We start from the raw sequence: 24442 nt of genomic DNA, 5'->3' as shown, positions 1-24442 counted from the left end.
TATGGAATGCCCCTTCACGGGCATGGCAGAGACTGGCTACAGATAATTTTTCATTTTGAGGACCACCATTAACTGATAGTAGTAGATTACTACAGCAAATACTTTGAGCTAGTGCAGTTGAGAAATTTAAAAGCATCGACAGTCATTATGGGCTTTCAAAACAATACTTTCAAGACATGGAGTGTGTGAAGAACTTTGTGTCTGATAATGGGCCACAATTCTCATGATCTGAGTTCCAGTGCTTCCTGTGTGAATGGGGAATCAGGCACAAACCCACAAGCCCCTATCGCCCACAGGCCAATGGTCTAGCGGAAAAGTATGTTGGCATAGCCAAATCCATTATACTGAGAGCGCAATCAGGGCAGGATGTGTACCTAGGACTGTTAAACTATCGTGCAACACCTATTGAAGGTTTATGCTCACCTGCACAGCTGCTAATGGGTAGAACACTGAGGACCATAGTGCCTATTGCACCACAGAAATTGCACCCTTAGTCTATTCCACAGGATTGAGTAACAGCTCAGAGGATCATAAACCTGAAAAGGCACAAACTGTATTTTGATAAATCTACAAAATCCCTTCATCCACTCTCTGCTGGGCAAGCTGTGCATCACAGAATCGCTGGGAATACATGGGCACCTACTCAAATTGTCCAAGAAGCCAATTCACCAAAATCAAATATAATAGAGACCAAGTTTGGACAGAAACTGAGACAAAACAGGCGTCAACTTCGTCCAGACACTGCTGCGGATCATTGGAGGAACCAGATTACAATGGAGATAAAGAACAAGCCCATGATGGTACAGAAGTCCTAAACACTGATATTGAGTCTGAGTATACAGAGGACAGCACAAATGTCTCAGCATGTGATAATGCTGGGAGTGACTCTCAACTGGACACCAATGCTACGGATGATGAGCCAGCGATTTACTTTCTTTTGCTATGGTCGAGCTATTAAACCAAAGATATGGAAGGACTTTGTCTCATATTAAATGCTTCATACTTTGAGAGGGAAGATGTAATGATGTGTATGCTTTGTTATAATTCAAGATCAATTGTTATGCCTAGTTCCTTATGCATGTTAGGAAACAGTTAATAGTTTTGGTCATGTGATCTGGAGCTGTGGAGAGTTCTGTAAGATGGATGCTGCTGCCTATTCTTGGTGTTAAATCTTCAGACACTTATGAAATGCTTGTAATTATACTTCAGTATAACATAGTAACGTCTGACAAAAAGATCTAAAAACGCTGAAGCAGCAGACTTTGTGAAAATGTATATGTGCCGTTGTTAATACTTTTGGCCACAGCTGTACATATCCATAAATCAGATCATTCTGCCCATATCTTTTTACTATTTAATGCAGAGTAAAACAAAATAACGGGGTGGTCAACTACATGGCAAATGAGGTTTAATGTGGAGAAATGTAAAGTAATGCACTTGGGGCAAAAAACAAATGCAAACTACTCTGGGGGAGAACCTCTGGGGGAGTCCAGGATGGAGAAGGACCTGGGGGGTTCTAGTAGAAGACAGAATGAGCAATAGCATGCAATTTCAAGCTGCAGCTACCAAAGCTGGTAGACTTTTAGAATGCATAAAAAAGGTGATATACTCCAGGGATAAAGCTATAATTCTGCCACTTTATAAAACTCTGGTTAGGCCACATCTGAAGTATTCCATCCAATTCTGGTCACTAGTCCTCAGAAGGAATGTGTTGGAGCTGGAGAAATTCCAAAGAACAAAATGAATAAGGGGGCTTGAGGACCTCAATTGCAACTACAAGCACTAAATTTAGCCTTGCTGGCGAAGAGACACTTGAGAGGGGACATGATAGCGATTTACAAATACCCCAAAGGTGATTGCAGCATAGGAAAAAACAATTCAGTCTCGAGGATTGTAAAGCCCCATACACGCTAGGAGATTTTCTGCAGATTTTTGTCTTCATATTTACCAAAACCATGTAGTGCAAGGGGCTGCCTGATTGCATACAAATGGAAACTCTTAAGGTTTGACGTCATTATATGGTTTTGGTAAATCTGAAGACAAAAATCTGCAGAAAATCAAATACTTTGTATGGGGTCTAAAAGTACACAGGGCCACACAATGAGATCGGAGGGGAAGGGGTTTAACCTTAGACTGCACAGGGGGAGGCTACCCCCCCACTTTCTGAACCTTTGGTATATCTCTTTTGCTCCCTATCTATAGTCCTCCTCAAAATTAGGATGGATTCTAAGAAATTGCACTGTTGCAAAGCTTTTTATTATCTATTTCAGATGGGTGTCATGTAGAAGGGTGCTGGCCACTATTTCCTTTGTAAATGTTTTCATGCATAGTCTGTCCCCCTCTATGTACAATTTTAAATTCCATAATTAAATTCCCTGGTGTCTGCCACAAATGTCAGTCTGATGTTTCTACTGTTTGTATTTAGGTCACCAATGAATTCCTTTTAGAGCCTGTTTGGACCCTTTCCAAAGAAGTAACATGGCATTATTACATCTGGTGAAGGTCCTACAGATACACATACACATACAATTCTTAGTATCCCAAAAAGAGGCATGAATACATTGGTGCCCACTTGAAAGTCCCATGAATTTGCTCTCAACAAGGAACTCGAAGAAGCTGTGATGGAGAGCAAATCACAACTCCAGGACAAATCATTGTGTGCACCAGCCAACTTTTTGTCAAAGAAAAAGCCATCTGTGAAAGGGTCTACCAGTGGGTAATGACTCCATCTATCCTCACTTGAAGGGTACCAGCCACCACAATCAACCCCTCTATCTTTTGCAACATCCTGGGGGTCCTTTACAAATGTCTGTAGTCCTTACACTATCACCTTTAACTTATTGTCTACATATTTACCCACCATTTCTAGAGGACCACTATAGGTTTTCTGGGTGGGTTTGAGTTTAGTTTTCTTGAAATTATATAAAACATTGGGATGCGGTATTGTTCCACTCTCAGATATTTATATTGGTTACTAGTAATAACCAGTAACATATGATTTTTTTTTTTTAGCTAAATGCAGTTTAAAATTTAGAGTAGATGCCAAACTTGGAATGTTGACTTATTGGCCACCTGTCTCACATAGGTATCCTGCTCTCTCAATAGCTTGTCAAACTAAAAAAACATTTCTTCTGAGAGTAAAACAACTTTATATCTACACTGGGTGCTGCCTTTGAAGCAGTATTAACCCCAAAAGCAAACAATATTTATTATAGTGTAGCTTGCCAATTTTTAGATCCCAAAGGGATCAAAACTGTTGCTGTAACTGCTTGTATAGCATCAGTGTGAGCTGGAGTTTGGCTTGAATTTGTTAGTGTATGTAAATCTGCTCGTATATCTAACTCTCCCCTTCCCTCAGACTGGCAATTTTTCTGTCAGAAGGTGCCCCTGTGCTCCATCATTCAGAGTGGGGGCTCACTAATACAGGATGTGTTACTGGCCAGATCACGAAGTGAAGAGAGGGAAAAAAGTGAAAAAAAAAAAAAAGAGAACAGCAGCAGCCACTCCACCTAATGATTGGTAGCTGCAATATAAAAAATCTCCTCATGCCCTTATTTCTTCTGCAGTTAGGTGTTTTCAGTAGCTTTTTGGGCACTTAACCATATTAAGGTTTTTATTTATACCAATTCTAAAAATAAAACAAATGATTAAATTTTTGGAAAAGCATTATTATATAGATTTTGGTTTAAAATTAGTTGCTAATGGTTCTTCAGGAGGGGAAAGAGGCTTTTTGCTCTTATGCCCTCTACATACGGTGGGACTTTCCAACGGAAAATGTGTGATCGGATTGTGTTCTCGGAAAATCCGATAGTGTGGGCTCCATCCAGACTTTTTTTCCATGGGAATTTCCGACACACAAAGTTTGAGAGCTGGATCTAAAATTTTCCGACGACAAAATCCGATCGTTTAAATTCTGATCGTGTGTAGACAATTCTGACGGACAAAGTGCCACGCATGCTCAGAATAAATTACGAGACGAAAGCTATTGGTTACTGCCCTCTTTATAGTGCCATCATACGTGGGTTACATCACCTTGTTCTGAACGATCGGATTTTCCAACAACTTTGTGTGACCGTGTGTATGCAAGGCAAGTTTGGGCCAAAATCCGTCTGAAAAAAACTACCGATTTTTGTTGTCGGAATGTCCGACTGTGTACAGGGCATTACTGTGTAGAGCCTTCCTCAAGGTTATCAAATTCCTATTTCTTCCCTGATGGTACAGTGCCTTGCAAAAGTATTCACTTCCCCTTAGCTTTTTACCTATTTTGTTACATTACAGCCTTTTTAGTTCAATGTTTTCAATCTGCAGTATGTGATGGATCAGAACACAATAGTCTAAATTGGTGAAGTAGAATTAGAAAAATATATACATAAAACTATTTTTCAGAAATAAAAAAAAACTGATAATTGGCATGTGCGTATGTATTCGTCCCCTGTGTTATGAAGCCCATAAAAAGCTCTGGTGCAACCAATTACCTTCAGAAGTCAACATAATTGGTGAAATTATGTCCACCTGTGTGCAAGTGTCACATGATCTGTCATTACATATACACACCTTTTTGAAAGGCCCCAGAGGTTGCAACACCTAAGCAAGTGACACCACTAACAAAACACTGCCATGAAGAGCAAGGAATCCTCCAAACAAGTAAGAGACAATGTTGTTGAGAAGTAAAAGTCAGGGTTTGGTTATAAAAAAAATATTCAAATATATCATAACCAAATGGAAAGAGCATGGCACAACAGCAAACCTGCCAAGAGACGGCCGCACACCAAAACTCGCGGACCAGGCAAGGAGGGCATTAATCGGTGAGGCAGCACAGAGACCTAAGGTAACTGCAGATTTCCACAGCAGACACTGGAGTATCTGTACATAGGACGACAATAAGCCGTACACTCCATAGAGTTGGGCTTTATGGCAGATTGGCCAGAAGAAAGCCATTACTTTCAGCAAAAAACAAAATGGTGCGATTTGAGTTTGCAAAAAGGATGTGGGAATCTCCCAAAATGTATGGCGGAATGTGCTCTAGTCTGAGACTAAAATTTTTTACTTTTTGGCCATCAAAGAAAACTCTGTCTGGCGCAAACCCAAAACATCACATCACCCAAAGAATATCCTCATGCTGTGGGCATGTTTTTCAGCAGTCAGGACTGGTAAACTGGTCAGAGTTGAGGGAAAGATGGATGGTTCTAAATACAGGCATATTCTTGAGCAAAACCTGTACCACTCTGTGTATGATTTGAGGCTAGGATGGAGGTTCACCTTCCAGCAGGACAATGACCCAAAACACACTGCTAAAGCAACACTGGAGTGGTTTAAGGGGAAACATGTAAATGTATTGGAATGGCCTAGTCATAGCCCAGGCCTTAATTCAATAGAAAATCTATGGTCAGACTTAAAGATTGCTGTTCACAAGCGCAAACCATCCAATTTGAAGGTTAATAAAAAAAACTCTAGCAGTTTTGCAAGGAGGAATGGTCAAAAATCCCAATGGTAAGATGTGGCAAGCTTCTAGAGACTTATCCATGGCCTTTAAGGCAGGACAATGACAGCCCTGTCATTGTTGTGGGGCAAAAGGCAGCTGCCTCACACTTGCCAACTATTTCAGTTTAAATTCCCTTGTCCCTTTAAGTTTTAGTCCCTTGCTGTGTCCCGATTTCTGTGTCAAGTGCTGCTACAAATGCTCCCCATCTCTGCCCTATTGTGTACAGATGACTCCCCTGCAGAGCTTGTGTTTACATGTAAATAACCGGCATTCATACGTAAATATCAGCATTCATATGTAAATGGCTGCACCCAGTGGCATAGATATGTAAATAAAGGCGGCATTCATATGTACATCATGCCCCCAGTGATACAATGAATAGCTAAAACCAGGGTGGGTAATGCTTCAAAGGAAAACTTTATTTAAGGCAATGCCAGGGCTGACTCAATAGTCCTTCTACCAAATTCCACCAAAGTTAGTGCCCCTGGGTCAATTCTGTAGTGACGCATGAACGTATTTGGAGATGTCCATGTGGCTGCCTTGCAGATAGTCTCTAAAGATACACATGTCCTTGCTGCCCATGAGGACGAAACGGCTCTAGTGGAATGAGCTCTGACCGCCGACAGATCCAACCCTCTTGCTCTATACACCTTTTGAATTAATTTGCAGATTCCAGAGGTGATAGTCCTAGATGTGGCTTCTTTCCCTTTATTCCTACCCCATGGTATTATAAATGGCCTATTCGAGGACCTAAAGGGACTCGTGACCTGTAAGTAGCGCGTTAAAACTTTTGAAATGTCCAGTTCTTGTACCGCCCCAGAGTGTGGGTCTGTAAAGGTTGGTAGTGCCCAGGCTTCAGAGTGTGGCACGGGAAGAAACTTTCAGGACAAAACCATGCACTGTCCGTAGTTCTACCCTGTCTGGAAAAAGGTTATGTGCTCTTTTTCTGCCCTCAACGCTTGCAACTCTGAAGCTCTTCTTCCTGAAGTAATAGCCACCAAGAAAACCGGTTTCAGGGTTAGGTTCCAAAGTGAAGCAGAATCCAATGGGATGAACGGTTGAGACTTTCTAGAACCAGAGGTAGATCCCCGGCTGGAAAGGAACGTTTTAGCGGTGGGCGAATCTTCTTGACTGCCTTAAGGAACTGTATGATGAGTGCATCTTCTGCCCATCTTTTCTGGGTACTCGCTGAAATAGCTGCCACTTGGACTTTTAGGGAGCTTAGGCTGAATCCCAAGTCCGAGCCTGATTGTAAGAATTCTAAGATTACTGAGGTGGACAGAACAGCTGGGTTCAACTGTCTGTCTTCCGCAAACTGTTTGAACTTATCCCATATCTTTGAGTAAATGTAAAAGGAGGGCATCCTTGCCTTTAATGGGGTTGAAATTACGCCCGCCGAACATCCTAGGGATTGGAATCTTTTCTGTTCAAGATCCAGGCATGTAAGTTCAGCTTGTGTGGGGGCTGGATGAGAGAAAAAAAAAAAAAAAAAAAAAAATTTCCCTGTGAAAGCAGTTGCAGGAATACTGGGATCTTGACCAGAAGATGTACACTGAGGCTCATTGTCCAAGAGAACCATGGCCTCTTCGGCCAATAGGGAAGAACTGTCACAACCCTGACCGGCTCGCTCGATAATCTAAGCAGAAATTTTGCAACAAATGGTCTGGGAGGAAATGAGGCATCTATCGCCTCTGCTCCAGGGTGAGGTAGGCGGGACAGGAACCTTGACAACTTTGCGTTTGTCGGGGAGGCGAATATAGGTCTATTTCCGGAGGTTTCTGTAACTTCGCAATCCACCTGAACACCGCCAGATGGAGCGACCATTCGTTGCTGTCTGGGAAACAGCGAGATAGGAGATCCGCCTGTTGATTGAAACGGCCCCGGGAGATGGATTGATTTCAAATCCACCAGATTTCTCTCTGCCCACAACATAATAGGCTCTACCTCTCTCAACAGCATGAGGCTGCGAGTTCCCCCTTAACGTTGTATATATGCTACCTCTGCTTTATTGTCCAGATGGACCAGCACCTGTTTCTGACGTACATGTTCCTCCAAATTTATCAGTGCCAAATATACTATTCGCAGCTCCAGGATATTGGATATTATTCCTCCCTTGTACCTCCAGGTGACCAGAGTGTGCCTGCCACCCCTTCGCGCTCGCATCGATGATGAGGATGGTCCAAGAGGGCCCTGTAGGAGGCGAGGCCTCGATGTTGTCCTTCTTTTGTCCACCATAGCAGACCCCTCTTCATGGATGTCAATATCGCTATCCTTTGATACAGTGAGTTCCTCTTCCATTGTGTCAAAAAGCCCCATTGAAAAGTCCTCAGATGCCAATGGGACCAGGGCACCATCGGTATACAGGCTGACATGGTCCCTATCAGACTTGGGCAATTTGACACCGACCGGTGAGATAGCGTTCTTACGTGGCCCATTTTCTGAGCGATCGCTGTCATTTTCTGGGGGGGGGGGAGGCGCACTGTTCCTGCATTGGTGTCAAAGAGGGCATCTAGATAAACCATTGCTTGCGTCGGGATCAGGACCCTCTTTCCTGTGTTTATTAGCCACCCAAACTCTTTCAGAGCGGACAGAAGAATTTGCCTATGCTCTACCAATTGGTCTGAACTGTATGCTAGTGATAGGATGTCGTCCAGACAATGGAAAACTCGAAGTCCCTTCTCTCCTGAGGAGTGCTAGAACTGCAATCAACACCTTTTGAGAATATTCTTGGCGATGTGCACAGACCAAAAGGAAGGCACTGAAATTGAACGTGAGTTGATCGGACTGCCACCCTCAAAAACCTTTGGAAGGCAAGCAGCATGGGCACATGGAAATGCGCATCTTGCAAATCCACCGAGATCATCCAGTCTCCTGGTTGAACTGCCTGTATGATCGTCTAATGATTCCATCTTGAAGGATTCCAACTGAATAAATCGATTTAACCTTTTCAGATCCACTACCGGCCTCCACTCTCCACCCCTTTTTGGGGGTAAGCAAAAGAGGAGAGTAGAACCCTGTGAATCTTTCGGAGGGAGGGACAGGTATCGCTGCTTGTTGCACCAGCAGGAGTTGAAGGTAACTTTGCAGCGTTTCTGCCTTTTTTGAGGTTAGGTTGGGATCTTTGTTTGAATGAATGAGTCTTGTGGGGGCTGTTCTTGGAACGTCCATAAATGTCCAAACCTGACCGTAGATACCACCCACAGGTCCCTGCATCTGTGCAGCCAGGCTTCTGCAAACTCCTTCAAACTGGCACCTACTGGTGGGGATGACCTCTTGTCAAAAGGACTTCACACCCTCCTGGGTGCTGGGGAGACTGCTTTGCTTATTTGTTTTCAAGAAAGTAGCCTGAGTGCTTCTCCAAGTCCTTTTGGAGTCCCTACTTTGCCGGAAGTTGCTGGAATGTCTATTTCTAGACCACTGATATTTAGACAACACCACTCTAACGCCTAACCCTTCTATCCTGGGGGAGCAACCCTGATTTTCCCCCAGTCACTCTCGAGATTGCCTTTTCCAGCCTCTTTCCCAAGAGGGCCTTCCCATCAAACGAGATTTTGCAACAATTTTGTTTGGATGCCGCATCCGCTGCCCACGGGCTTTAGCCACAATGTTTTGGCCATGTCGGCATGGAACATTGCCCTGGCTGAATATCTCATGGTGTCTATTGCAGCCTCTCCAATAAAATCTGCCGATATTTTAAGCTCATCCAAAGCTTTAATAATATCTTTGGGGACATCTTCTCAAATAGCCTCCTTGATATTCTCCGTCCACACTTTGACCACATTGGAGACTGAAGCCAGGGCCACTGACTCTCTGCAGGCTCCGTCAGCCAACTGGTAGGCCTTCTTCAGGTCCGCATCTATTTGTCTATCCAATGGGTCCCTAAAGGAAGCCGAATCTTCCATAGGAAGGGTAATAATAATTGCTAGCTGCTCTACCGCCACGTCAACTACCGGAGGAGTGTCCAGGGAAGCCGCAATCGAATCCGCCAGAGTATATAACTTCTGAAGTCTATTCAAAGAAAAACTTTGTCTGCTTTTCCCCATTCACCCTCCACTAGATCTTTCAATTCCTCAAGGAAGGGGAAACAATTTTTTTTTTTTTTTCTTATATTTTTTTATTTTATTTATTTTTTTATTTTTTTATTTTTTTGGAGGCTCTACTGCTTCTTCCCAAACAATGGCTTGTTTAACCGCCAATACAACTGGTTGCGCTAGCGAAAAAATGGAATCCACACGGATCCGATTAATCTATGGAGTCCTCCGAGTCACTTTTGTCTCCTGCTCGGGTAGGTGGGCTTGATGTAGCGCCTGCAAAGGACAGGCCAGGAACAGATAACTCCTGCCAGAGGAACCCTGCGGAGAGGGGTTCACCTGCATTAATTCAGTTAAGGAGTCTTTGACTACTCTATTAATAAGGTCTGTGACCTGCTCAACTTCGGTCCCCTGAATCGCATAACCCTGCAAGCAATTTTGGCAGATATGTTTATCTGGTAAAGGCGTCGCTCCACATGCCCTACACTCTTTGATCTCTCGTCTGAATGGGCTGCTTGACTACTGCCTCTTTTGGAGATGACCTTTAGACTGATGATGAGAGCTAGACGAACGGCTGTGTCTTGAGCTTGGACTGGAGCATCCACTTTGGTGGCCAGAAGTCTGGTTAGATGTGTTCTGGTGTATAGGGAACGAGAGTAACAGCCCAAGGCACTCTTTTAGTCTAATTCCTTTCTTCTTATATATATATATATATATATATATATATATATATATATATATATATATAAAATTAGTGTGTATATGTATGTGTGCCCTTTCCTAAGAAAGCGAGGGTCTTGGTCAAACGGCGGCTGGCTCATAATTGTGAAGGCAAGTAAGGGCAGAAAAGGCGACAAAAGAATAAAAAGGCTCCTAAAAAAAATTGTCATTATCTATCTAATGCTATGATTTTTTTTTTTTATAATTTTATATATATAATGGAAAATTTATATCAAATACTTACCGTAATTTTCCTTTCCTGATGGGCTCCATGGCAGCATACGTGTGGGTTAGCCCCGCCTCCATAATTACCCAATAGGACCCCTACTCCCATAAATCTTTGCTCCAAGCTGCTATCCGTGTTCCGTAACTAGCCTACTCCAACATTTGGGAGGGAACTCCTGCTGCCATGGAGCCCATCAGGAAAGGAAAATTACGGTAAGTATTTGATATAAATTTTCCTGACAGGCTCCATGGCAGCATACGTGTGGGAAATAACTCTCCAAACACCCGGGTGGGCTAAAAATGTTGAGCAAAGAAACTAGAATTTTATTTTTCATTGTCCACTGAAAATACTTGTAAACCAAAATTAACAGAAGAGAGCGCAGCTGGCTCTACACAATAATGGGAAACAAAAGTATTAATTGAAGACCAGGAAGCTGCTCTACAGATCACTTCTGGTGCGACATGTCGAACTACTGCCCAAGAGGTCGAGATGCCCCGAGTTGAATGAGCCGTCACTGCCTCAGGAGGAACCATGCCCTTTGCCTTGTATGCCCTTTGAATCGTTTGGACCACCCAATATGAGATTGATCTTACTGATGCTCGCATCCCTTTATTTTTGCCATGGGGGAAGGACAAAAAAAGTCTGTTCGTCTGAACGAGGCTGTAGCATCCAAATATTTCTTCAAGATGCGACCAACATCCAAGGGGTGAATCTCTTGGTTGTCTGACATTCTAAACGTAGGTAGCACAATCTCCTGATTTTCATGAAATATTGATGTAACTTTTGGCTTTGACCCAAGCATAGGGATCAGGACCACTCTATCTGGAAAGAAGGTTAGAAATGGTTCCACAGACCCAAGATTCCTAATTTCCGAAACTCTTTTGGCTGAAGTTATTGCCACCAAAAACACCGTCTTGATAGTGAGATCTCCTAAAGACAGGGAATTGTTGTATTAAAGGTATGATTCGCCCACGAAACTCCTGTATAGGCTGAAATGGCTGAAACTTGTACTCTTAAAGAACTAACTGCCAGAGACAAGTCTAACCCTGACTGAAGGAAGGACAAGATATCTTGAACTGCCGGAGAATTATATGAATTTGACCTAGAAGACATGTGGACCATAAACCTGGCCCATATGCGTTCGTATACTTTATTGGTACTCTTCCGTCTGGCACTAAGAAGGGTTGGAATCGTTTCTTCTGGGCAACCCAGAGCTTCTAGCCTTCCCCTCTCAAGAACCACGCCCTGAGGTGTAGACCGAAAGGGCACGGGTGTAATAGTGTGCCCTGGGACAGTAGATCTGGCCTGGGAGGCAGGGGAACTGGATCCTGATAGCTGAGAAGAAACAGCAGAGGAAACCAAGGCCTGTTGGGCCATAATGGTATTATCGCAATGATCTCCGCCTTCTCCCCTCTGAGCCTCCGAAGAAACTGTTGGATTACAGGAACTGGAGGGAAGGCATAGGCCCTCTGAAACTTCCAACAGTCCGTTAGAGCATCTGTCCCGAACGCCTGAGGATCCCTGAACCTCGAGTAGTATCTGTGCATCTTGCGATTGTACGGCGAAGCGAACAGATCGACCTTTTGGAGATACTCCCAGAGTCAGAAGCCACTCGAAGACATCCCTGTGAAGGGACCACTCGTTGTTGTCTATTCTGACCCGTGACAGAAAATCTGCTTGAACATTCTGGACCCCTGGGATGTATACAGCAGAAATGTTGACCACATTCTTCTGAGCCCAGCTCATTATCGGTTCTACTTCTCGTAATAGAGACCAACTGCGAGTCCCTCGTTGTTTTATATAGGCCACCGCAGTTGTGTTGTCCAATATTAACATTACTGACGACCCTGCCACCAGATGGCGAAATGCTATGAGCGCTTGAAAGGCTGCTCTCAACTCCAGGATGTTGGAGACCACACACAGTGACGGGAACGACCACCTTCCTTGAGCTACTTCCGTAAGGCAATGAGCGCCCCAACCTTTGTTGCTGGCATCTGAAGTTACTATTACCCAGGAAATGGGGACTATCGAATGAAGGTTGCGTAGATTCTTCCCTTGAAGCCACCAGAGGAGAGACATCCTCATCGCTGGTGTAAGGAGTATGCGTTGTGTTTGACTGGACGAGTCCCACTGTTGCAGAAACCCTTTCTGGAAGGGACGAGTGTGCCACTGGGCCCACTTCACCATAGGGATGGTGGCTGTCATTGTGCCAATCACCTTCAAACATTGTAGAGCCGAAAGATCAGGAGATTCCCAAGCCTTGTGAATCCTGTCTCGAATCACACCGATTTTTCTCCTCTGGTAGGGAGATGGTGCCTTTTAATGTTTCGAACTGAGCCCCTAGAAACACGATAACTTGAGTTGGAACCAGATGGCTCTTCTCCAGGTTCAGGAGCCAACCAAACGTCTGCAGAGTGGAGATGACTAAACTCTTGTGTTCCAGAATTTGATCTCTGTCCTGAGATAATAGGAGCAAATCGTCCAGATAATGATGGAGACTAACTCCTTTGACTCGTAAAAGAGCTACTATCGCTAGGAGTACCTTGGAGAAGACCCGAGGAGATGTTGCCAACCCGAATGGGAGACCGGTAAACTGGAGGTGTTGCTCGCCAATAGGGATGAGCCGAACACCCCCCGGTTCGGTTCGCACCAGAACTTGCGAACGGCCCCCCGCGTTCGTCACGAACGTTAGAACCCCATTGAAGTCTATGGGACTCGAACGTTTGAAATGGAAAGTGCTAATTTTAACGGCTAATATGCAAGATACTGTCCTAAAAAGGGTTTGGGGTCCTGCCTCAGGGGACATGGGTCAATGCAAAAAAAAGTTTTAAAAACGGCCGTTTTGGCGGGAGCACTGATTTTAATGACGATTAAAGTGAAAAAAAGTGAAATATTCCTTTAAATATGGTGCCTGGGGGGTGTCTGTAGTATGCCTGTGAAGTGCCACGTATTTCCCGTGTTTAGAACAGTCCCTGCACAAAATGACATTAAACGGAAATAACACCATTTAAAACTGCTTGCGGTTTTAATGTTATATCTGGTTCCTGCAATATGGTTGAAAATCATTGAGAAAAATGGCATGGGTAGCCCTCCCTGCCCATTACCAGCCTATTTGGGTCTTGTACGCATATTAAGGGGAACCCTGTACCCATATTAAAAAAAGGAAATGCGTGTGGCCCCCAGGCCCTATATACTCAGAACAGCAGTATACAGGCGGTGCAAACAAGACAGGGACTGTGTAGGTTTGTTGTGTTTAAAGAGGAAGTAAACCCTTCCAAACAACTTGGACCTATAGGTAAGCCTAGATTAAGGCTTACCTGTAGGTCCAAGCAATATCTCCTAAACCTATATGGTTTAGGAGATATTTGCCCGAAAATGGGCACCGCTGTCTACGGCGCATGCGCCGTAGACAGCGGCGCGCAGGCGCACTAAATGCGGCAAATCCAAGAATGGATTTGCCAAATTTGTCGACTCCCGTGCGCATGCGCGGGAGTGACGTCATCGCGGCTTCGCCGTATGACAGCGGCGGAGCTGCGAGGCGCGACTCCCGTGCGCATGCGCGGGAGTGACGTCATCGCGGTTGCGCCGCTGTCATTGGTCGGAGCTGCGAGACGCCACCAGCAAGATGGACACGGTGGACTACAGGGATCAGCGGCGACTTCGCTGGCTCCTGTGTCAGGTAAGTGACACATAATGAGCTACTATGCGATGCATAGTAGTCCATTATGCTTTACCTTTGCAGGGAAAAAAAGAGGAAGTAAACCCATCAGGGTTTACTTCCTCTTTAAGTTGAATCTGTTTGTAATTTTCAACTGGTACATTTTTAAAGTGTAGCTCCAGTCAAAAAAAACTATTTTTAAGCTTTTTGGAAAACATAGGGAAGGGTTATCACCCCTGTATAATTTGTTTTGTCGTCCGTCTTTTTTCATCTCACTTGCTGCTGTCTCCTTGCGCTTGCAAGTAGGAGATGTTTGTAAGTTGGATGTTTAAAAGTAGGGGCCTGCCCTATATTATAGCGGTATGTACTGGGTACAGAGCACGCAGACAGCACGCACTATCTCCTAACACTACTGACTGCAAGCTCTATTATTAACCACTTGACCACTGGGCACTTAAACACCCTTAATAACCAGACCAATTTTCAGCTTTTGGTGCTCTCACATTTTGAATGACAATTACTCAGTCATGCAACACTGGACCTATATGAAATGTTTGTCCTTTTTTTCACACAAATAGAGCTTTCTTTTGGTGGTATTTAATCACCTCTGTTTATTTTTTGTGCTATAAAAGAAAAAAGACCGGAAATTCTGCGAAAAAATGAATTTTTCTTTGTTTCTGTTATAAGATTTAGCAGATTAGTAATTTTTTCTTCATAATTTTTTTTTTTTTTTTTTTTTTTTTTTTTACTGGTTACATGTTTTGAGTTGCAGAGGAGGTCTAGGACTATAATTATTGCTCTCGCTCTAACGTTCTCGGCGATACCTCACATGTGTGGTTTGAACACCGTTTTCATATGTGGGCGGGGCTTACACATGCGTTCGCTTCTGCATGCGAGCACATGGGGACATGGGCGCTTTAATTTTTTTTTTTTTTTATTATTGTTCATTTTACTTTATTTCTTTTGGTTTGACATTTTTTTTTTTCCCCAAAAATATATTTTTGATCACTTTTATTCCTATTACAAGGAATGTAAACATCCCTTGTAATAGGAATATGGGGTGACAGGTCCTCTTTACAGTGAAATCTGGGGGTCAATATGACCCCACATCTCACCTCTAGGCTGGGAAGCCTGAAATAAAAAAAAAAAAAAAAGATTCTGGCTTTGATCGTACTGGCGAGTTGGTAGAAGCACTGGAGGGCGGTGAGGGGTGGGGGGGCGTCTATGGCTGGGTGATTCAGGGTATCACCGAGTATGGCTGGGTATGGCAATTTATTGCGGGGTACTGCAGAGTATTGGCGGGGTACTGCAGAGTATGCACTGGTATTGGCAGGGAATTGAGGGGTTAAATTCGGTGAGCAGCGATGTGGGCACTGCAGATGCAGCCCACATCGCTGCTGACACCGATCTTTCCCCTCCGCTGTACAGAGAGGGGAGGGAGGAACCGGCGTCATAACATGACGCCGGTTTGTTTACAAGTGATCACTCCGTCATTTGACGGAGCGATCACGTGGTAAACGGCCGCGACGAGCGGCCGTTTACCGTGATCCGTGATGCGCCGGGTCCTGTGGACCCGGCGATCACGGATGCTCTCGAGTGCGCGCCCCAGGGGGCGCGCGAGAGCCGAATTCTGGGAGGCCGTTAATTAACGGCCTCTCAGAGTTAAACAACCGCCCTGAAGCCGTTAATCGGCAATGGGCGGTTGTTAAGTGGTTAAAGAGAGATCACTAGCTAGCTATATAGGTGAGGTGAATATAGTGTAGTGGTGTATACTGCGGTCAGGGCACAGACAATAACCACTACACAACAGCAAGATAGGAAATCAGCCAAAAACGATTGGTGTGTACTGTGTTGAAGGTACACAGAACACCCACTGCTTCAGATGCCAACACACTACACGAGGCCGCCTCAAAGGCGGCCTTATATAGTGTGGGGCGTGCACTACACAGCCTGAGCTATGATTGGCCACAGGCAGGATGCCTGTGGCCAATCATGGCTCTCCTCGCTGCTGGCGCTGCGATTGGCCAAGCATGCGGGGTCACAGTGCATGCTTGGCCAATCATGAGCCAGCAATGCACTGCGCCACCGCAGTGCATTGTGGTCCGCGCGCGCCACGCGAATTTTGACGCGAACGGACCAAGAGTTCGGATTTCGTCGAACGGACGAACAGCCAATGTTCGAGTCGAACGTACGTTCGACTCGAACACGAAGCTCATCCCTACTCGCCAACTGCGAAACAGAGAAATTGCTGGAAATCCCTTGCTACTGGCACGTGAAAGTGTGCGTCCTTCAAATCGATTGAGATTAACCAATCCCCTAGCTGCACCGACTGTTGGATTGTAAGAAGAGATTCCATCTTGAACTTTTCCTTGCGAATGAAGGAATTGAGGTGGGTCAAATCTATCACCGGCCTCCATGCGCCATTTCTTTTCTGAACCATAAACAGAGAATACATGCCTTCGCCACGTTAGTCTTCCGGCACGAGCACGGCTGCGCCTTGATCCAGTAAACAACTTACGTAGGTCAATAGGACCTGTTTTCCTCTGAGCCTGGAATTGTTGTGGGAATGAACCTTAACCTCGGAGTGTTGATGAAAGTCCACTTGTGACCCGAGGAAACCGTCTTGACGGTCCAATAATCTTGAATTGAGGCCGCCCAAACATGTCGGTAGTGAAGAAGGCGAGCCCCCATCTGACATGTTTGAGCGGGCCCAATTTCAAAAAAGATTTAGTAGAATCTTGGTTACCTGAGGAACCCCCCTTTGAGGTTTTCTTAAGGGAGGATTGTCTGGACCTCCCAAGATCTAGAGAACTCCCGGCCGGGTCTATAAGTGCGCGCTTCCCTAGCGCGATCCGAGGTCTGCCTTCTTGGAAAAATATGTTTTTGAAGACGTCTGTCTTGAGGGAGGAACCCAGACCTCCCACCCGTGACCCGGGTTATGGCGCTATCTAGTTTATTACCAAATAAGGAGGTTTCCTCAAATGGTATACGATACCATGCCTGCCTAGATGTTGGATCCGCCAACCAAGGACGGAGCCACAAAGCGTGCCGAGACTGCTGCCAACATAGCCCGAGACAGAAGGCGGGTAATGTCAATAGATGCCTCCCCCAAAAAGGCTGATGCCATTCTGATCTCCTGAATGGGAGAGTCTTTAGCCGTATTCACCGAGATACCTCTCAAGAACTACTCAACGTTGTCGGCCCATGTTTCAATAGCCTTTGAGACTGCGGCTAACGCCAAAGTTGGTTTACAAGCCATCCCTGAAGTCAGAAATTCTTTTCAGATCTGAGTCCATTCTTCTCTCTAACGGATCTTTAAAAGATACCGTGTCTTCCAAAGGGAGAGTCATGTATTTGACTAAACGCATAAGTGCTGCATCTACCAGAGGAGCTGATTCAAGGTGCTTCACATCCTCCTCCTTAAAGGGGTACAGTTTAGACACTTTTGATTGCATGGAGCTCTTCCTATCAATCTTGCTCCACTCTTCAGTAATGATTTCTCCCAATTCAGATGGGAAAAGAAAATATTGCCGTTCCTTTTTGAGTTTGAAAAACTTTTTGTTTGGGGAGGGGGGGGGGAGTAGTGGGTTCTTCCCATTTTTTTTTTAAAGCTTCTTTCACTGCCTTGACAAGAGCAGGTACTAAAGCGTAATCAAATCCTACTCCTGGATCCTCTTGATCCGAATCGCTGTCAGACAAGAGAACAGAGTGGTGGCTTGGTTGAGAAGATTCCCCAGTCTCTTGTAAGAGCCCTTCACCACCTGAAGGACATAATGGGTCTGAAGAGGATCCCATAGTGATGAGCTTCCCTCTGCTGCAGGGATTCCTTTACCACCCTTCTCACCATAGATTCTAAGCGTTGATCCGCACCATCTCTTTCATCTGCGATTTTAGAAAAGCAATGATCAGAGCGATTTGTCTGATGGGATGGGCATCTTACAGCCCCAACATGAATTATCTGGTCCTCTGCTTGAGTGCGAGTGACCACTGCGTTGTTCAGATCTGGAAGACCTATGGTAACCAGACTTTGACGATGATTTACGGTGGTGCGACTTTTGACAATTCACTGCGACTATGCACACTGTAATGCAGTTCGGACCTAGAAGGGCTATAAGGAAATATACAAAAGAGAGAGAGACACAGACCAGCTGGTATCAAATGCTAAAGAATACTCCACATATACACAGCAATCCAGCCATGTACATACCTGTTACAAGCGGGCAGGTCACTAGTAGGCAGTGAGGCACCCATAACTAAAGATCGCTGACTAACAACAATAGACCCTCATAAGCAGCCACACAAAAAACAGGAGCAATAATACATCAGAGCAGATCATAACCTACCTTACACCAACCAGAGAATGGCCCCGGGAAGTTGCTGAATTTCCTGCAATCATTCCCAAGTTCTGACAGCTCTCACTGTGTTTTAAATATGGCGCTCATGACGTCATCAGCGACGTCAGATGCCCGCGTGCATGCGCGGGAACCAAGCCTGGATTGGATTGGGTCCGCGCATGCGCAGAACGCAGCGCTGGACCTGGAAAACAGGCGGAGAAAGGCTGCTGGAACGCGGAAGCGTCAGCGCCTATGCACAAGAACCAGCTGGCATATGAAAGACACAGGTAGAAAAAAAAACACATAAACACTGCTGCCATGAAAAACCTGAATTTTTCCAGCTCACCACTCCACCAACGATCATCTGGCCGAACAGGTTCAAGCACACACCACCGATCCACCGGGCAGATAATAGCCACCTTTATATTGCAGGTAATAAGCCGTGCGCACTTATCTTCGGACAAACCAAGCCTTCAGCGCTACTCTGCCATACACTCCATACCCATGCTTAACAGACAGGGCCTTTCGGAGGAAAAATAGCTTGATAGTCGGCCGACTTGATCGTAGTGAAGATCTCTTCAGATAGGAAACACCTGTCCTATGGAGGAGGACAAAAAAGAACACGGATAGCAGCTTGGAGCAAAGATTTATGGGAGTAGGGGTCCTATTGGGTAATTATGGAGGCGGGGCTAACCCACATGTATGCTGCCATGGAGCCTGTCAGGAAATATATATATATATATATATATATATATATACCGTATAAGCCGAGATTTTCAGCCTCTTTTTTGAGGCTGAAAGTGCCCCCTCGGCTTATACTCGAGTCACCGCTGTCTGACTGCTCGATCAGCGTATCGAGCAGACAGACGGCGGACATTAAAATTCAAAAGCCGCGCCTCCTTCTCCGCCTCCGCCTGTGATAGGCGGAACACTGAATTTCCCAGCAGTCAGTGTTCCGCCTATCACGGACATCCGTTCATTCTCATACTACGGACGAGTATGAGAGGATGTCCGTGATAGGCGGAACACAGGCTGCTGGGAAATTGAGTGTTCCGCCTATCACAGGCGGAGGACGGAGGCGCGGCTTTTGAATTGTAGAATGGCCGCCGAGAAGAGCGGCGATCCATCGGCACGGGACGGAGGAGGCACGGGACGGAGGAGGCACGGGACGGAGGAGGCACGGGACGGAGGAGGCACGGGACGGAGGAGGCACGGGACGGAGGAGGCACGGGACGACGGCGGCTCGGGACGACGGCGGCTCGGGACGGAGGCTTGGGACACAGGTAGGCTGGACACACACACAAGGCTGCACGGACACACACACACACACACACACACACATGGATGGATACACACACACACACACACACACACACATGGATGGATACACACACACACACACACATGGATGGATGGATGGATGGATACACACACACACACACACACACACACACACACAGGGATGGATGGATACACACACACACACACACACAGGGATGGATGGATGGATGGATACACACACACACACACACACACACACACACACACACACAGGGATGGATGGATGGATGGATACACACACACACACACACACACACACACACACACACACACACACACACACACAGGGATGGATGGATGGATACACACACACACACACACACACACACACACACACACACACACACACACACAGGGATGGATGGATGGATACACACACACACACACACACACACACACACACACAGGGATGGATGGATGGATGGATACACACACACACACACACACACACACACACACACACACACACACACACACGGATGGATGGATGGATGAATACACACACAGGGATGGATGGATGGATGGATACACACACACACACACACACACACACACACACACACACACACACAGGGATGGATGGATGGATGGATACACACACAGGGATGGATGGACGGACACACACACAGGGATGGATGGATGGATGGACACACACACAGGGATGGATGGACGGACACACACACAGGGATGGACGGACACACAGGGATGGACAGCCATGTCTCACCCTCGGCTTATACACGAGTCAATAAGTTTTCCAGTTTTTTGGGGGTAAATTGGGGGCCTCGGCTTATATTCGGGTCGGCCTATACTCGAGTATATACGGTATATATATATATATATATTTATTTATTTATTTTTTATTAGAGATTAGATACAAACTGCAAGCGAAAAAAGGAAATACTCCCCAAAGACCCCATATTCCCTAGAATTATATAGGTATACATATATATAAATATATGTACATTCACAAACACATTGACTAATCCTTATCGCATACCAAAGTATACAAACTACACAAAGTTTTAATCGCTCAATTAAATAAATTAAACACATATATACTATACACACCTACCCACATACATCTCTGAGAAAGGTAAGGAATAGACCACTTACTAAGTTGAAATGGTAGAGTTGCAGAAGCATTCCCAGACAGGACAATTTTATCAGACCCTGCCACCTTTAGCTTGTTTGAGCTTAAATGGAGAGGGGGGAGGGGAAAAGGTAAGCAAAGGAAAATGGACTCAGAAAGAGCCCCTACCTACAAAGACCAGCATAGCCTGTCTGCAGAACTGAAGCCCCTGTTAGGAAGCTGTTGCTGCTGCCCCAAAAGACCCTCAGAAGGGGCTCCCCTCTTTCCAGTGCTGTTAGCAACCCAAGACAGGGGACTGCGTCTGGGAGAGGCCAGAACCCAGATGGAAGCTGCGCCAGGCAGAGGTAAGAACACATACAAAACTATCCATCAGGTATGAGGAAAAAAAAAGGAGAATGCTAGGGGGGGATATGGGTTTCCTTTTTTATAAGCTAGTAACTATCCTGAGGGGAGGACTCCGGGGCGGAGCTATCGCTGGTATGCTGCCATGGAGGCACCAGGAAAACACTTTTTTTTTTTTTTTTGCTATAATAAATATCCCCCCCCCCAAACAATATAAAAAGAAACTTTTTTTTTCCTCAGTTTAGGCTGATGCGTATTCTTCTACATATTTTTGGTAAAAAAAAAATCACAATACGTGTTTATTGATTGGTTTGCGCAAAAGTTATAGCACAAAATAGGGGATAGTTTTATGGCATTTTTAATGATGATTTGTTTTTTACTAGTAATGGCGGCGATCAGCGATTTTTTTTTTTTTTTTTTTTTTTTTTTTTTTTTTTTTTTTTTTTTGTGACTGCGACATTATGGCGGACACATAGGACAATTATGACACATTTTTGAGACCATTGGCATTGATTCTGTAAAAAGGTCACTGGCAGTGAAGAGGTTAACCACTAGGTGGCGCTGTAGGGGTTAAGTGTGTCCTAGGGAGTGATTCTAACTGTGGGGGGAAGGGGCTGTGTGTGACACATTGATCACCGCTCCTGATTACAGCTGTGATGGCCACAAAAGGTGGCTCTACAAAGTATTGACTTTAGGGGGGTGAATAGTTGCACATTGACTTTTTCTGTTTTCTACTATTTGTTGTTTGCTTCACAATAAAAAAAAAAATATCTTCAAAGTTGTGGGCATGTTCTGTAAATTAAATGATGCAAATACTCAAACAATCCAGGTTGTCAGACCTCAGATACATTCCCCTAAGGAAGAAGTGCTATCCTTAGGCCGCGTACACACGAGCGGATTGTCTGTCCAACTTAGTCCGCTGAACCGTGTTTCAGCGGACAATCCGCTCGTGTGTGGCCTTCAGCGGACTTTTTCAGCGGACTGTCTGACGAACAAAGTCTTACGGAATTTCCGAAATTTTGTCCGTTCAAACTTGGTTTCAGCGGACAGTCCGCTCGTGTGTAGGCAAGTTGGACGGACTAAGTATGGCGCATGCTCAGAAAGGATTTACACGGCCGAAGGTTGCATTGCAGTGTATAGGACGTCGTTTTTCTAGTCCCGTCGTACGTGCTGTACACGTCATCGTGCACGCTTTCAGCGGACTGTCTGCTCATCGTGTGTGGTCAAGTCCGTTCATGCAAATTTTGAACGGACTGTCTGTCGGATTGTCTGACCAACTTAGTTGGCCAGACAATCCGCCCGTGTGTACGCGGCCTTAGAAAGAATGGATTAATTTATAGTATATACCGAGGAGAAAGGTAAACCTCTGTTCAATATTGCAATATGAGGTATATTGAGAGGAAATTCGGAAAGATTAATTACATTATTCTTAGTTCTATCCAGATTAACTTCCCTGTATCTTTTGATCATCTATCGTGTTTTGTTTTTTCTCTGCTGTTTCACTTAGTCTTTCTGTAATTTCTCCAAGTGTTCTTTTCTGCCATCTGTTTACATTGTGCAACTACTTGTATTATGTGAAAATTATAACAAAAAAATTTTTTGCGCTGGACCAAAAATTCACCTACTATAGCAGCAACACCACGTGAGATACACACCAATAACTATAGAAATCCAAAAAAGGTTGCGCTCATAAAAATATTATAAAAAAAAAAATTATATATATATATATATATATATATATATATATTAGAATATTGCACTAATCTCAAATAAACCAATTCATACCTAAATAAATACATCTTGAATCCTATGAAAGAATTACCAATAATAATTCATACAAATATAAATAAATATCAATTAATATAGAAAATCATGAAAAATAATTGTGACAGGTTCAAGCGCATATGGCCATAACCTGGCCGGGGCCTTTTTCCTCAGAGAGGTCTCCACACACAGTCCAACCGTTGGAACGATCCAATTGGCGAAATCCTCTGCAAAGGTCACCCAGCTCAACTTAGTTGGCTCTTCACTGATACCGATTGATAGGTAAAACCCGTAGGGCACTTTTATTAAAAATAGCGTATAAACAAAAAAGATTGTGTGTGTATATATAAAAAAACGTTAAAACTTGCATAGAATTGTGGCACTGTGCCCCATGACGACGTCAAAGGGAAGCAAATTTCAGTATGTACAAGTTAAAGTCTGACATGCTGAATCTGGACAAGAGAGCGCTAAAGACAACGTTGTCATTTAAAACTGTAATGGACTTTTGATTCTGTTTGTGTTTTTTATATTCTCATTTTAAGCTTTTATTGAAGGACTGTTTTTTAAATGTTACAAATATCAAAGAGGGGTTACCATGCTTAGAAACATGATCCCAGTGACTTCTTTTAATCAATTTAATTTGTTGAAAAAACTAAAACTGAATACACATGGTTATTGCAGTCCTTTTAGGTCCATGTAGCATAGCCTAACAGGAAACCATATTTCTGGGAAAAAAACGAGTAGCATCTGGTGCACGAAGACACCCAGCAATTTCTATCCAAAATGGCTTGATAATCACCCAGTTTTTGAAATCTATGCATACTATATTAGGAATTTTTTTATTGAAAAACTAAATTATAAAGTCTGAATATTTGCATAAACACACATGGGTTGACCCGGATGGACCAGTATCTTTATTCTGCCTTACCAACCATGCAACCATGACGTAACTTCCACCAAGCAAGCAAAATAGAGAGCCTTGCTTTCACAATAGTTTTTTTTGCGGCTGTTAAAACATTGCAATGAAATGATGCTTCGTATGGACTGCTGAATTTTCGATGGATTCACCAGTTTCCTAATCATATTATGAGCAATTCCCTCATCACGAAAAGCATTGAAATATTTTTCCTAGATATAGCCACATGATCTTTCTGTACATATTTCTGCATGCAATTTTTTCAGCTTTTTTTATTTATTTATTTTTTTTATTTTATTTTATTTATTTTTTTGCAAACAGCACTATTTTATCTAAAGGGTGCCTATATAACATTGATGTCTAATTTTGTTTAATTTGTTAGATTCACCCAAAAATATATATACAGTATATGCATAATTACATTTTGGAACTAGTTACCCCCATTGCTTACTTTCAGACTGTTGATTGAAAAATGTTCAATGTAGTCCTTTTTATATCATTGTTTTTATATCATTGAAATGTATGTGTTAGATAATAT

General features: G+C 44.1%; 1 protein-coding gene across 1 annotated transcript in view; it reads left to right on the top strand.

The window, feature by feature from the left end:
- The window catches only part of LOC143974385 (potassium voltage-gated channel subfamily V member 2-like), a 142561-nt gene that overhangs the window by 115615 nt on the left and 2504 nt on the right, over window positions 1-24442 (top strand). The gene's annotated exons all lie outside the window — the stretch shown is intronic.

The sequence above is a fragment of the Lithobates pipiens genome, unplaced genomic scaffold (assembly GCF_037356315.1).
Source record: "Lithobates pipiens isolate NorthernLeopardFrog02 unplaced genomic scaffold, aLitPip1_a1.2 Scaffold_13, whole genome shotgun sequence".
In the NCBI taxonomy this organism is placed as follows: domain Eukaryota; kingdom Metazoa; phylum Chordata; class Amphibia; order Anura; family Ranidae; genus Lithobates; species Lithobates pipiens.
This window is presented reverse-complemented; position numbering and strand designations above follow the sequence as displayed.